Below are 16,018 nucleotides of genomic sequence, written 5' to 3' on the forward strand. Positions count from 1 at the left end.
TTTATCCATATTCTCTTTTTTTGAACTCTCCAATTATGTCTCCAGGTTTGTTTTTTTTTTTTTTAATTAATCTCAACCATCAACCAAATTCATTTGTCTTTCACTGATGGTTCACATTTTCTGAGAAATGACAAATGTGTCCCCCTCTGTTTAGTCTAATATTTCACAATTAATTAAAAACTGATAAATTGATATAAAGGCTCACATAATATTAGAAAAATAAAGCAAACTCTAGAAAATATATCAATCCCCAGTCATCATGTTTAATATTACATGAATTATTTCCTTCATTGTTTCTGTGGGAAGCTCTGTTTTTATACCTGACTGAATGAGTAATATATCATGTCATGCGGTAGGTGATTGGCGTACCATAGCTATGTTTGGGTCACTTTATGTAATTTTTAATAGAGGGCCATATAAAAATGCTTTTAGACAGATATTAGAAAGACAGGCCTGATCTGATGGCTTTCTTTCCATCTCTTTCTCTATTTCTGCATCTCTCTTTTGTTTATCTGAAAGTTGGCCTATTTTAAAGCAGTCTATTAAAGCAACAGTGGTTTTGAAACACTGTATTAAAAGAGCTCATGTTAAAGAAACTACTCAAGAAATCATTAGCAGCTCATATAGAAAAGAAAATATGTATAAAGTATATTTTTATGGCTGAGATCTGACACTCACAACTGAGAGGAAATGTGTGTGTGGGGGAAGTCTTTCTTCATTAGCAGCATGACCAGAGCACTTAGGGATTTCACTCCCACACAACCATTATTTCATCTATTGTCCTAATTTAATTCTCCATGATTTTCCTGACAGTGAAGGTTGGCAACTCTTAAGTACAGTACAAAAGGTTTGCAGCACTCGTATTAATAATTACACAAGCTGTTGAAGCTTTTTCCTGAAGGGTGCATTGTCAAAAAAAAAATCAAATTTAAACAAAAGCAGAAGCTACAGATGTGAGTGAAGCTGGAATCCCTGAGTGCCTTTGTTGTTGTTGTTTTTATCCACGGAAAGAAGCTACCTCGTGAGGTCTAAATGTTATTAAAGCATTCACACCACTTGGAACCTTTTGAGAGCTCTAAACAGGAAAACAAGATCTTTGGAGAACTGCCATCAAATTGCTGCTGCTATTGTCCCTGCTGTCACGTACCAGGATCTTTCTGACAATATGAAACTAAGATTTCTACATTCTTTCTTAGCCAAATCAATTAGTTTTCTAAAAATGCATTGGCTAGCTTTAGAATAGTTGATCCATATTATAGCCTCCTAAATGTGGATGAAAAGTGAGCTCGAGTCTATTAACCTTCTACTTTTTCTTTAAGGATGCCGTCAGTTTCCCTTATTTCATTCTCTGTTTTTACAGAAGTCCAAATTCCCCACAATGTGAAGCTGCCTTGTACCACTGAGGTCCATGTACTACCAGTTTTCCATCATGTGCATCAGACTCTGAGCAAAGAGGTTAATCATGGGTTACTATAAAGAGCCTTCAAATATCTGTGTCCATCAAAAGGAATGTTGTCTCATTCATTTAGTATCAAACCTTCATAACTATATGAAGATGCTTTTGTGAAACATAATATACAAATGTATTTAAAGGTGACAATACAATAGTACTATGCAGATATTTGAGATATAAAGCCAAGACATTTTTACTACCATAACCTAAACTTGCCCCAAGCCATTGAGTATATGCCAATGGGTTGAAGGAGTTAGCTAGAGTTATAAAAAGAGAACAGCTCATCTTTGAATTTTCACTTGATTTTTTGAGTCAACTGAGAAATAACAGATTCCCAAAATAGGCTACCTGTAGAGAGATTTTTTTCTTAAAAATCTTCAGCAGCAAAGCTTGCTATATGTCATTATTTGAAGAGTGTAAATATAAGGAATGTTCTCCCCCATAGGAAGGAGTGGGAAGTCCTTCTACTTCCTGATGATACCATGTCACAATTCTGCCAGGGTCTCTGAGCAGGGTCCTAGCATACATCAACTACATCCATCCCTCCATCTAGGTTGAAGAGGAAGCATAAAGTGAAGAGATTTTGTCCCATTTACTTTTTGGAGCTCATGAAAATAGTTGCATTAAAACAAAGGTGATAACAAGAAATGTTTAGGCAGAAAGAATGCCCAAGATGAGTTCAGTTTCCAAATAGACTACATGTGAAACTGAATAAAGACTTGGATCCTTGTGTGGGTTTTAAGTAGCTGAGGACTGAGTGATGGTTGTGCCTATGGTTCAGCTGAAGGCTGAGAAGAGGGTCCTTAACAGAGCCACCTGCTGGGGCAGTTGTAAGCCACAGTTACAAGAAGAACACAGTGGATTCTTCGAGTTTAGCACCACCAGAGGGTTGTGAAAATGAGTAGGGGGATATCACAGCAGAGTGTCAACTGTGTGGACTCAAAGGAGGGACTGCTTGGGTTTAAGTCCAGCCATACCTCTTACTAGCTGTGCTAGCAAGTTACCTGACCTCATTAGACCTCCATTCCATTATTTATTTGAGATTATTAATAGAGCCTTCCCTTTAGGGTATGTTATTAAACTAAATCAGCTATAACTAAAACACACTTGAATTGTACCTGGGGCATGGTAAGTGCTGTGTGTGTGCTTGTTAAATAGTAGTGTCAGCAAGGGGTAATGGAAGAGCTTGCTTTGAGTTGTCATGGTGTTTTTGTCCTTCCAAGAGAACAATCAACCACATCAGCTGCAGGCACTTCTGTGGATGCTTACAGGACAGAGATCAATGCTCTAAAAAGATGACATGAGCTTCCCTCACCACTAATTATCCAGAGGAGACAACATGTAACAACATATAGACCAGAGATTACACCTCACAATGATTTTGCATCAACTTCTTACTGTACCAAAATGCCACACAGGAAAAATTAATAAGAAGTTCATTTGAAAGAAAAGTCATAATATCATATATGAAACGAGTTGCCAGTCCAGGTTCGATGCACGATACTGGATGCTTGGGGCTAGTGCACTGGGACGACCCAGAGAGATGGTATGGGGAGGGAGCGGGGAGGAGGGTTCAGGATGGGGAACACATGTATGCCTGTGGCGGATTCATTTTGATATTTGGCAAAACTAATACACTTTGTAAAGTTTAAAAATAAAATAAAATTAAAAAAAAAAAGAAAAGTCATGAAACACTGAGCATGCACCCTAATAAAAAAAGTAAAAATAAGTTTTTTTCACCTTTTTGTACTCCACTAGCGACATTTATGGGTAAAATCAGAGATGAGATTAATTGTAGTTGAAAAGATTTTTAATTATTTTATTCTTTCATTCAATTTTGCTACCTCTAATCATGTGTTTGGAGAAGGAAATGGCAACCCACTCCAGTATCCTTGCCTGGAAAATCTCATGGACAGAGGAGCCTTGTGGGCTGCAGTCCATGTGTTAAATTTAGATTCTATAAAATTTTTGTTTTGTTTTCGGTTTTGTTTTAGTCAATATATACTAAAAGTACAAGTACTCTCCTGAGTTGTAGAAGTGCAAACATTTCTTTTCCTTAACAAAGTGTGATCTTGACTCTTGAAATGCTTGAGAATTATACTTTGGACATACTGCTTCACCTCTGAGCCCCTTCTATCAAACAAGTTGACCTATATCCATTTCATGACTCTTCACTTTAATTTTTAACTGAATCTGGAATCTCCCACAGTAAGCATTTCAGAAACTATAAAGAAAATAGGGGAGCATGAGCAAAATTTAAATGACATCATATTTTTATGTACCTGCAAAGATTTTACAGTTTTAGAGAGATTAGAATAATTATAGTCACCTTTCACTGTCTGTATTTAGCTCTTTGAATTGATGAAATAGTTGATATATAAAGCAACCTAAAATATATTATTAAAACTTACATAAAATATGGAACATTAATTTTTATTCTACAGTCTCTGGAAGGTTTTAAATGTTTCTATTTTTAGAATTTTTGATTAATTAAGCATAATTATGAATCTTTTAAAATCATTTCAATGAAATATACTTTTATCTGCTTAAATGTGAGAAAATTCATGTGAAACCTAAGAACTTTTACGTTAAATAAACATAATTTTTGTAAAATAATTGTCATGTTTATATTATTGACAATGACAATCATTATTTGGTTTGAAGTAATATACTAATTCACTATAGACACTCGTGTTAACAAGACCAGGATAGGATAATATGATTTAATTCCATAGTGCATATGAATCTCCACTCATCTCAGTAAATAAGACAAAAATAAAATCTACAATAGAAACATTTTTCACAGAAGAGAGATATGACACTTAAAAAAATATTTTGCTACAGTGTTTTATAATTTCACAGCATTTGTACACATACCACATCTAAAAGTAAGGTTTTCTACCTCACTTTCTCCTAATATGGCAACTATTTGACATGGCTAAGCAGATAGGAGAACAAGGTAAAAACAGAGTAATTAAGCAATTTGTCCAAGGTCATCTTAATAGTTAATAGTGAAGATTGGAATAAAAACAAAGATCTTTGGACTAGTGTAACATTCATATGCTTGGCTAAATGATGGTTAAACAGGAAAAGCACAATGAGAAAGAAATTCCAGGGCTCTTAACCCCCAGTTATGCAGCTGTGGCGTTTGATAATGATGCTCAGGAATGAATTAAAATGACAAAAACAGGCTGCAAGATCATATTTACCTGCTTAAAACAGACAAGCTTTTCACCTTTTTCATTGCAGCAGTAGCACACATTCTCAGGAGATGCAGTCTTTTCATTTAAAGGAATTTGTAAAAAGTATTATCAGAAAACACTCACATTCAAAGGGAACACTTAGGCAGCTTCACATCCAGCATTTAACAGAATAGAAACAGGAAAATAAAGAGCCAGAAAGAGAAACAAATCCAAATATGAAAAAAAAAAGTAGACACTGAAATCTATTTAATACTATTAAGAAGCTCTCTGGGTTTCCCAGGTGACTCAGTGGTAAAGAATCCACCTGCCAATGCAGGAGACACAAGAGATGCAGGTTCCATTCCTGGGTTGGGAAGATCCCTTGGAGAAAGGCATGGCAACCCACTCCAATATTTTTTCCCTGGAGAATCCCATGGAAAGAGGAACGTGGCAGGCTACAATCCATGGAGTCACAAAGAGCTGGACACGACTGAGCACACGCACACACACACACATATACACAACCAAGAAGCTCTCTATATTAAAATATTCCCTTGGACCAAATCTAAGACCACTCCACAGTACACATGGTTTATAAAGTCAGGGCAAATGATTTTCAGGATCAAGAGACATGATCCCATAGAGACTGGGGCCCTCCTGTCGACTGTGTTCTGAGTACCTGGAATCCCAACCCTGAGTCTGCCTTTCAGGCCTGTGGGACCTCCTTTCCAGGGTAGTTCTCCAGGGGGTATACCTCTAAGGCCCAAGGGAGGGCCCAAAGAGATCTTTTTCAGGAAAGAGAGGATTGAATAGAACTTAAAATTCCACACATGAATGCTTGAGACCTTTTATCATGTAGAATGGAATCAAATTTAGGATGAGATCTCTTTGACTTGTCAGGTTCCAGCATGGAACTCCAAAGACTATTAGAATTTCAGTCTTTAATCTGGGCTTTCAGGTCATTATGAAGGTACATTTCCAAGGTAGAAGGATGGATATACTGTATGGAATGATTTTGTACCTTAATTTAAAGCTCCTAAGTATTTAGACATGGAATATATAACCCTCCCTTAATATTTTTGACCCAGACTCCAAAAATATCAGGGGTAGGTAGATCTTTGGACTTGTAGTTACTGTACATATATCTACAGATTAATATAAATTCTTCCATTTTAATGTATTGTTTCCCAAAGCCACTATTTGATTCCACTTTAATATTACCAATTCCCAATGCTATCATTTTATTATAGAATCCTGATTATTTCCCACTTGGCCTATGGCACCTGGTTAGAATATGATCTCCCCATCCTCATCTCATCCTTCTTCCAACCTAGGCTTCTACCTTGCTGCTAAATGCATTTAATTAAAATGAATTTAGGAAAAAAAATCTGACAATAATATTCTATATCTAAAAATATTATGATTCTCCCTTCATTGAAGGGCTATATTCAAACTTTTGAGTGCTTAGTCACTCAGTCATGTTCAGCTCTTTGTGACCCCCATGAACTGTAGCCCATGAGACTCCTTTGTCCATGGGGATTCTCTGGACAAGAATATGGGAATTGGTTTCCATGCCCTCCTCCAGGGGATCTTCCCAACCTAGGAATCGAACCCAGGTCTCCAGAATTGCAGGCAGATTCTTTACCAGCTGAGCTACCAGGGAAGTCCCATTCAAGCTCTTTAATATAGGACAAAAAAAAGCATATTTCAGTGTCTCAGATTTGCCCTTTCTCTGTGATCTCTCAGCTTCCATGCCTTTGCAGTATTGCTTCTTCTACCTGGAAACTGTTTTCTATTTTCTCAGCCTGAATAACTTATATTCATTCTTCAAGATTCAGTTCATGTCTCCCGTCCTCTGGGAAGCTTTCTGTTTGTAATTCAGAATGAGATAGGTGCCAAATCTTTCACTCTTACCTGTGCATTTTTCCGTTAGTGTTCAATACTGTTATTGATTTTCTTGTCTGTCAACTCTGGAGTCTAAACAATTTGAGATTAGAGGTACTGTTATTTCACTTTATTCATAAAATCATTCACAAACATTTGCTCCAGTCCATATACTGTGCAAGCCACTAGCCATGTAATGATAAAATACACAATCCTGCCATTAAGGATGCAACAAATACACATGGTTACAGCCACTAGACACTGTGATATGGGCTTAGATGGCATTAAGTATAGGTTGTCATGGAAACTCAGAGACAGGTCACCCAATTTTTTCTGCCTAGATGTTACCTGTATAGGGTGAGTGTCTGGTAGGCCCGATGTCTGTTGTGTAACATGAATTTAGGATACCCTTTGAAATCACTGCACTGGAACCATTTTAAGAACATAATAAATCTGGCGTGCTGTAGAGTGGACAGCATAAATTAGAGACACAAACAAGGGAGAGCCAGAGGAATGAAAGAAAAGATTCTGATCAGAATTAGGACAATGTCAGTGTCCAGCCACTCTAAGCTGAGAAAGCATAGTCAGTAGAGTCAGAGTAGAGATTGAAAAAAAATGTATAAATCTATAAATCATTTATCTCAGCTTTTCAGAAATGAGGTGGAGTCTGCAGATGCTGCTGCAGCATCCATTTCTACTTAAAAAGCTTGAGCTTGTAAATAAACAATATATGTATAATACAATTCACAGGTCATGTGAAAGTAAGTACTTCAACATTTTGGTTCATTGAAATAGAAGCTTATCCTTTCCTTACCTCTGGAATACAATGAAAAAAATGTGCCAGAAAAAAGTAATCTGAAAACACAGTAATATGAATAAATGTTGCTTTAATCAGTTATACATTGGAATAAATTATTGTTGTTCAGTCACTCAGTCGTGTCTGACTCTGACCCCATGGACTGCAGCACGCCAGGCCTCTCTGTCCTTCACCATCTCCTGGAACTTGCTTAAACTCATGTCCATTGAGTCAGTGATGCCGTCCAACCATTTTGTCCTCTGTTGTCCCCTTCTCCAACAGAGGAGTAAATTAGCAATTCCTTTATTGACTATGCCAAAGCCTTTGACTGTGTGGATCACAATAAACTGTGGAAAATTCTGAAAGAGATGGGAATACCAGACCACCTGACCTGCCTCTTGAAAAATCTGTATGCAGGTCAGGAAGCAACAGTTAGAACTGGACATGGAACAACAGACTGGTTCCCAATAGGAAAAGGAGTACGTCAAGGCTGTGTATTGTCACCCCGTTTATTTAACTTATATGCAGAGTACATCATGAGAAACGCTGGACTGGAAGAAACACAAACTGGAATCAAGATTGCCGGGAGAAATATCAATAACCTCAGATATGCAGATGACATCACCCTATGGCAGAAAGTGAAGAGGAACTAAAAAGCCTCTTGATGAAGGTGAAAGTGGAGAGTGAAAAAGTTGGCTTAAAGCTCAACATTCAGAAAACGAAGATCATGGCATCCGGGCCCATCACTTCATGGGAAATAGATGCGGAAACAGTGGAAACAGTGTCAGACTTTATTTTTTGGGGCTCCAAAGTCACTGCAGATGGTGACTGCAGCCATGAAATTAAAAGACGCTTACTCCTTGGAAGGAAAGTTATGACCAGCCTAGATAGCATATTCAAAAGCAGAGACATTACTTTGCCAACAAAGGTCCGTCTAGTCAAGGCTATGGTTTTTCCTGTGGTCATGTATGGATGTGAGAGTTGGACTGTGAAGAAGGCTAAGCGCCGAAGAATTGATGCTTTTGAACTGTGGTGTTGGAGGAGACTCTTGAGAGTCCCTTGGACTGCAAGGAGATCGAACCAGTCCATTCTGAAGGACATCAACCCTGGGATTTCTTTGGAAGGAATGAAGCTAAAGCTGAAACTCCGGTACTTTGGCCACCTCATGCAAAGAGTTGACTCATTGGAAAAGACTCTGATGCTGGGAGGGATTGGGGGCAGGAGGAGAAGGGGACGACAGAGGATGAGATGGCTGGATGGCATCACTGACTAGATGGATGTGAGTCTGAGTGAACTCAGGGAGTTGGTGATGGACAAGGAGGCCTGGCCTGCTGCGATTCATGGGGTCGCAAAGAGTCGGACATGACTGAGCGACTGATCTGATCTTACCTGAATGTCTGTCTATACACAGATTTATGATAACTGTGTAGTACTGTTTAAAATTCATTCTATATGTTGAGTTCAAGTTTTCTCAACTCTTTCTTATGTTTCCAATATAATGCATCAATTTAGAAATATCAGTTATTGTCAAGAGATGGAAGTTTACTAACTAAAACATAAATTTGCAGTCCACATTTCCCTTCCTCTCCCTTTTTTTAAGGATAGACAATCAGTAAATAGAACCTTGTACTGAATGAGGCAAAAAATGTGGCCATACCTGTTTAAATGTGTCATGGGTAACACGGCCTCTTCCTTTTCTGAGCAAATTACAATTTGGGAGTACATACAACTAGCCCTTAGCAAATCTCTGAGTAAATATAATAAATCATACCATGAGAATAAGGCTTTGCCTACACGACTACTATTGATTTCAGTGATGTCATTTCCCAAAGCAATCTTAATAATAGTTATACTGGTGCATCATACTGAGTACACTAGATTTAATGAGTTACTTCAGGCCATACCTTGGGCCTAAGTCAAATGTTCTGTCGATGTAATTCACTAAAGACACACTGTATTTTTTTTTTCTTCTATTTAATCAATAAACCTTTCTAAATACATGTTGAATGAAAATAAAATCTTATATTTGTTTGAGAATATGATTTGGGAAAGGATTATCAAGAGCCAGTTAATCCAGTTTAGCACACACAGTTAATGTATTTAATCCAGTGTTCCTTAAGTGTTACATAAATTTCTTTGATCAAAAATAGTCCTTGTATATTTCATAAAAAGTTGGTGATGGAAAGGAAAGCCTGGCGTACTACAGTCCATGGGGTTGCAAAGAGTCAGACCGACTGAGCAACTGAACTGAACTAAAAAAATGTTAACTAAATTATTAATATTTGAGCCATCACCTGCAATATTTTCTGAAGAATATGTTTCAAAATCTACACATTTTACTTTCAGTTGAAACTAATTCTTTTTATTTCTTTGGAGTGGAAACCTACACAGTCTGAGTTATTATTCCATTATTTTCTGCAATAGACAAATTGAACCTTGCTTTCTAATTGTGATTTGTACAGCTCTCTTCTGTGTGCTCACATTCAAATTTTATAACCTACTCTATTTTATAACCCACTGTATAATAGTTGAATCCTAAATTAATGTGTTTTCATAGCAAGATTCAACAATGGATTTAACATGGACTCTAAAATCTAGACAGATATTAACATTTTAGTGATATCTCAATGTCTGTATGTAAATGTATTTTATAGAAACAAAATAGTAAATTCTTGATAACATAAATCCCAAGAGTTTTCCTTGGGAATTATAAACCTTAAAATGTCTTTGTCTTTAGTTGTGACATATTTTACAATGAGTACATTACTGTCTCAAAATTAAAGAATATAAACAAGTTATGAAATGTATTCTTTCTCAAAATATTTACATTATAACAAACAAACAAACTGGAAATACACATCAAGCAGAAGTCCTTTAAATGTTGTAAAACATAACCCTCTAGTGCGACAATTGCCCTTACTGATTGTTATATGTAAGAATTATATTTCCAGCTTTATATGAAATGAATTTCTTCTTAGTACTACAAATATGTCTTTTTAATCTGAATATTTCTTTATTTGCAGCTGTCATTCTTGTTTTCTTTATAGAAAATAAGAGACAACTATAAGGCCAATTTATTTCTATATCTGAATATATTTTGGCTGAAATCACTTAATCAGTTGTGAAAACAATTCTTACCAGTAGCTAAGCTAGAAGGGGAGTCACATAAAGAACTCAAATATGTAAAAATTTTCTGGTAGGCCTGAAGCTATTTTCTGCATAGATTACTAAAATTATTCTTAGGATAAATATTTGTTCTTGCATTAATTGCTGTAGGTGTATTTTTTTACCTAGCCTCCCATATTTCTTCTTAATAGGTCTAGCTTAAATATTAAAAATGTTGAACTCAATTAACAACCAGGCAGTAATTAAAATATAGAATTATATTTAATTTTTCTTATAGTACTAAACATTCAGCAAGAGTAATATATAGTATATAACTCATATGACATAGGATACACAAAATTAATGAAATGAATGTCTCTTTGCATTTCCCAAGTGGTCCAGCCCAGCATTGTTCCTGGTTACTAAAGGCAGTGGGTTCTTAGTAAAAGCTCACAGGCTCCTTCCTGCACATAATATGGTGATTTGGGAGCATAATATCAAGTCAGTGGAATCACTGTCACAGCCCCTGGAATGCTTTCCTCTGATATCTTTCATTTTGTACCCTGTAATGCTGCTTGGATGATCTTCTACAATTTGAATCTGTTAATGTCAGTCTCTAGCTTAAAGTATCGTTGAGTTGGTCTTGATAGTCTAATTTGAGAAATACACAAAAATCAGCTAGTCTGCCAATCCCATATCCTGCCTTTTACACATACTTGTTCATGTCTCTGATGCTTTGCCCATTCTGCCCTCCATTGCTAGAAAAACTATCTCCATCCTGCTTGGCTCTTGCGCATCCTTCAACACTTGCCTCATGTGTCATCTTGTCTGGGAAGCCTGCCAGCCCTCACCCAGATAGAGTTAGTTGCCTATGCTCTGTGGGCACAGAAGCATCCACTGGGGTTTGAGATGTGAAAACAGTTTGCCAGAAGACATTGTACAATATTCATAAGGTTCAAGGCTGTCTTCATATTTCTGGGCATCTCAGTTCCTCAGAATAGCCCTTTCCCTGGGTAAGATGTTTCTTCCCTGATTTCAGTGGCTTTTGCTTTAATCAAATCCCCTATAGAAAACATGAGCCAACCTCCAGAGTCAGTCTTGTTTGGCTGGTAGAAGTGGGATTGAAGCTGGAATTAACCAAGTCAATAACTCTCTTTTTCCTGAATGGGTAACGGTCGTACAAAAAAAATGGTCATACAGTAATTCTTTTGTTATTTGTTTGTTTGTTTTTCTGGCCTGTACCTCTAACCTATGAACTCAGGAGATTTGGCCTCTATGTTTTCTGTTTTTTAGTATTTTGAAGGGGGAAGAACAAATGTATAAAGTTGGCTGTATTAACCTTCTTATTTATCATATACTGTTCTTTTTATTTTTACTATAGATTCAAATCACCATTTGGTGTCATTTTCTTTTCCCAATATAGTTTTGATCACATATCATTGTGTTGTATATTTGTTTTCAAATATATTACATTTACGTATGTTTCAGGCCTAATATTTATTACGAGTATATGCATATTGTTTATACAGCTGTTTGTAAAATCAGTTCAGGAAAGAAAGGAAAAACACATATTTTTCTCTCTTTTATAAACACATGACTATCTTTACTGGTGCTGTTGTTTTGTGTTTGGGGTAGGTTTTCAGAAGTGACTTGCTGTCAGCTTGAAGAACTTCCTTTAGTAATTCTTGTAAAAGTGGATCTTCTGGGAATAAAATCGTTCAGCTTTTACTTGTCAGGAAATCTCTTTGACTTCTGGTCTCTATTGCTTCTGATAGGACAGAGCTGTTCCTTTTCTTTTTGGAATCCTTTTAAGTGATGAATCATTTTTCTCTTGCTGTTTTCAAAGGTTGGAGGTTTTTTGTTTGTTTGGTAGGTTTTGGGATTTCAGCATTTTTAATGTGATGTATTTTAATGCTTAAAATTCTCCAAGCCAGGTTTCAGCAATACGTGAACCGTGAACTTCCAGATGTTCAAGCTGGTTTTAGAAAAGGCAGAGGGACCAGAGATCGAATTGCCAACATCTGCTGGATCATCAAAAAAGCAAGAGAGTTCCAGAAAAACATCTATTTCTCCTTTATTGACTAAGCCAAAGCCTTTGACTATGTGAATCACAATGAACTTTGGAAAATTCTGAAAGAGATGGGCATACCAGAGCACTTGACCAGTCTCTTGAGAAACATGTATGCAGGTCAGGAAGCAATAGTTAGAACTGGACATTGAACAAAAGACTGGTTCCAAATAGGAAAAGGAGTATGTCAAAGCTGTATATTGTCACCCTGCTTATTTAACTTATATGCAGAGTACATCATGAGAAACACTGGGCTGGAGGAAGTACAAGCTGGAATCAAGATTGCCGGGAGAAATATCAGTAACCTCAGATATGCAGATGACACCACTCTTATGGCAAAAAGTGAAGAAGAATTAAAGAGCCTCTTGATGAAAGTAAAAGAGGAGAGTGAAAAAATTGGCTTAAAGCTCAACATTCAGAAAACTAAGATCATGGCATCTGGTCCCATTACTTCATGGCAAATAGGGAAACAGTGGAAACAGTGTCAGACTTTATTTTTTGGGGCCCTAAAATCACTGCAGATGGTGATTGAAGCCATGAAATTAAAAGACACTTACTCCTTGGAAGGAAAGTTATGACCAACATAGATAGCATATTAAAAAGCAGAGACATTGCTTTGCCAACAAAGGTCTGTCTAGTCAAGGCTATGGCTTTTCCAGTAGTCATGTATGGATGTGAGAGTTGAACTATAAAGAAAGCTGAGCACCGAAGAATTGATGCTTTTGAACTATGGGGTTGGAGAAGACTCTTGAATGTCCCTTGGACAGCAAGAAGATCAAACCAATCAGCCTAAAGGAAATCAAACTTGAATATTCGTTGGAAGGACTGATGTTGAAGCTGAAGCGCCAATAGTTTGACCACCTGCTGCGAAGAGTCAACTCGCCAGAAAAGACCCTGATGCTGGGAAAGATTGAGGGCAAGAGAGAGGGCAAGAGAGGATGAGATGGTTGGATGGCATCATTGAGTCAATGAACATGAGTTGAAGAAAACTCTGTAGAGAGTAAACAACCAGGAAGCCGGGTGTGCTGCAGTCCATGGGGTCGCAAAGAGTTGGATATGACCGAACAACAACATAGGTGCTCTAGCCAAGTAAATAATTTATGAGTTAGGGCATAGAAGTTTTAACATGCATGTAGTAAAGGGCATAGATTCAAGGATGGCAGTGCCAACAGAGCTTTGCTTATGAAACTCTTATTTTTTAATTGAAGGAAAATTGCTTTATAATTTTTGTTGGTTTCTGCTATAAAACAGTGCAAATCAGCCATATTTATACATATATTACCTCCCTCCCCTCTGCTTATCCCACCTTTCTAGATCCTCACAGATCACCAGACAGGGGTCCGTGTGCTACATAGAAACTTCTGTAAAACTCTTTTTATAACATTCTAAACTTGGTGAAGTTCCTCGTTACAAATAGTTCTTTTGAGAATGGTTATTCAGTATGGGTGGGGCTTTCCAGGTGGTAGTAATGGTAAAGAACCCAACTGCCAGTGCAGGAGACATAGGAGATGCTGTTTCGATCCCTGGGTCAGAAAGAACGCTGGAGGAGGGCATAGCAACCCACTCCAGTATTCTTTTCTGGACAGCGGAGCTTGGCAGGTTGCAGTCCACATGGTCGCAAAAAGTTGGGCATGACTGAAGTGACTTGGCACACAGGTATTCACTAGGTGTATGACCTTAAGAATCTTCTTGTCTCAATTTTCCAATCTGTAAAAGAGATGTAATAATAGGATCAACCTAACAGAGTTGTCATAAGAGCTAAACGAATTAAAGAATATAAAGTATTTTAACAGCCTAAGTATTTGTTCTAAGTTCCTATAGCAAACCTTCGGGGACAGTTTCCTTAACACTTGAAATAGTTAAAATAAAAACAATAATGTGACTGCATTAATACACTAATAATATATATTATTTTTAAATTTTAATTGTGGCAATAAAATTATTTAATAAACTTAATTCTACTTAGCTAAATTCAAGGTAGGGTCCTAATCTCCCATACTGTTTGTTATCAAACACTGAATCCCATTTACAATTCTAAGTCAATAACTTCTAAAAAAATTACCAATAAAATCTCCCTTTTAATTACAAATAAAATGAAATAATTTTTTTGCATACCAGTTTAACTGTGTTGGACCATATTTAGTTAACATACATTCAGTATTTACCAAATGATAGTTATTGGAAAAATATAGCTACATGGTCAAAACATAATCTATTATGATTAAGAGGGACTGTAGTTGACAAGAGAAAATATCATTATAGAGGATGTCAGTGCACATCTATACTCTGGGCAAATTATAGTTATTCTGAATATAGACAGTTTTAGAATCTGACAAGTTACACAGTCATATCAGTAAAGGACTTGACAGATTTTCTTACTTCCATATTGATTTTTTTTTTCAGTTACTGAATCATAGAAGTAAGAATGTCATGTGAGTAAAACATATAAAAGTAGAAGAAATCTTCACTGGTTATAGTATGCTAATAAATATATAATTTTTCATAGAAAACCAAGTGTTTATCCATATGCCAGATTTAAAGTTAGAGATTTTTAAAAGGATTTTTATTAATGAATAAGTTGTTGAAATGGTAAAGATCTGGGTATAAACAGTAGCAAAATCCAATGGTTTCTTTGGGTAATTTTTATTTGCTGTTGTGATGATTTTCTTCATAATCTTGAAATGAATTTTTTTTAAACTATTGAATATTTAAAAATAATGTTCTACTTTTTTTATACTTTAGCATTAAAACTGAAAGTGAGTGAAGTCACTCAGTCGTGTCTGACTCTTTGCAACCCCATGGACTGTAACCTACCAGGTTCCTCTGTACGTGGGAAATACATTCAAAAATATTTAATACCAGCTCTATGTTAATTTTAAGGAATGTAAAATACACTCAAATATATTTAGAATATAATAGTATGGTTTTTGTTTACCTTGCCTACATATTATATGAATTATTAAGAGTACAGATTAAAGACAAAGTATCATATATACTGCATAAATTCAGAGGTATCAGGCTATCCAACTGAGCACCAAATCCTGATACTCATATGATGTAGTCAAGTCATTTCCTTAATATATTTTGTGGCTTTATATCATTTATTTTCCCCCTCTGAGAATGAAGGAAACAGACTATAAATCAAGCAAATAACTTTTGCATGATAGATTATGAAAAACATTTGATCTTTTGATCTTGAAACCACACAGCCAAAATGCTTTTACTTCCTGGCATGAGTCCCAGATTCTAAATGTCATTTAAAGGAAACATTTTCTTGATATAGTGTTTGATAGTGAACATCATTTTCTAAATCTCTACTTTTTCTTTACTAGTGGATTTCTTTACAAGTTTTCTTACAAAAAGCATCAGAATATGTTACCAAAAGGAAAAAAAATTAATTAAAGCATGATTTCCTCAGGACATCTCATCCTTAAAAATAGCTAAGACATTGGAGAGAAAGAGAGAGAGTACTAAAATTAAACATGTAACAAAATCGCTCACTGTTAACTTCTAGCTATGCATACAGGTTT

Source organism: Bos indicus x Bos taurus, chromosome 1, assembly GCF_003369695.1.
Source record: "Bos indicus x Bos taurus breed Angus x Brahman F1 hybrid chromosome 1, Bos_hybrid_MaternalHap_v2.0, whole genome shotgun sequence".
NCBI lineage: Eukaryota > Metazoa > Chordata > Mammalia > Artiodactyla > Bovidae > Bos > Bos indicus x Bos taurus.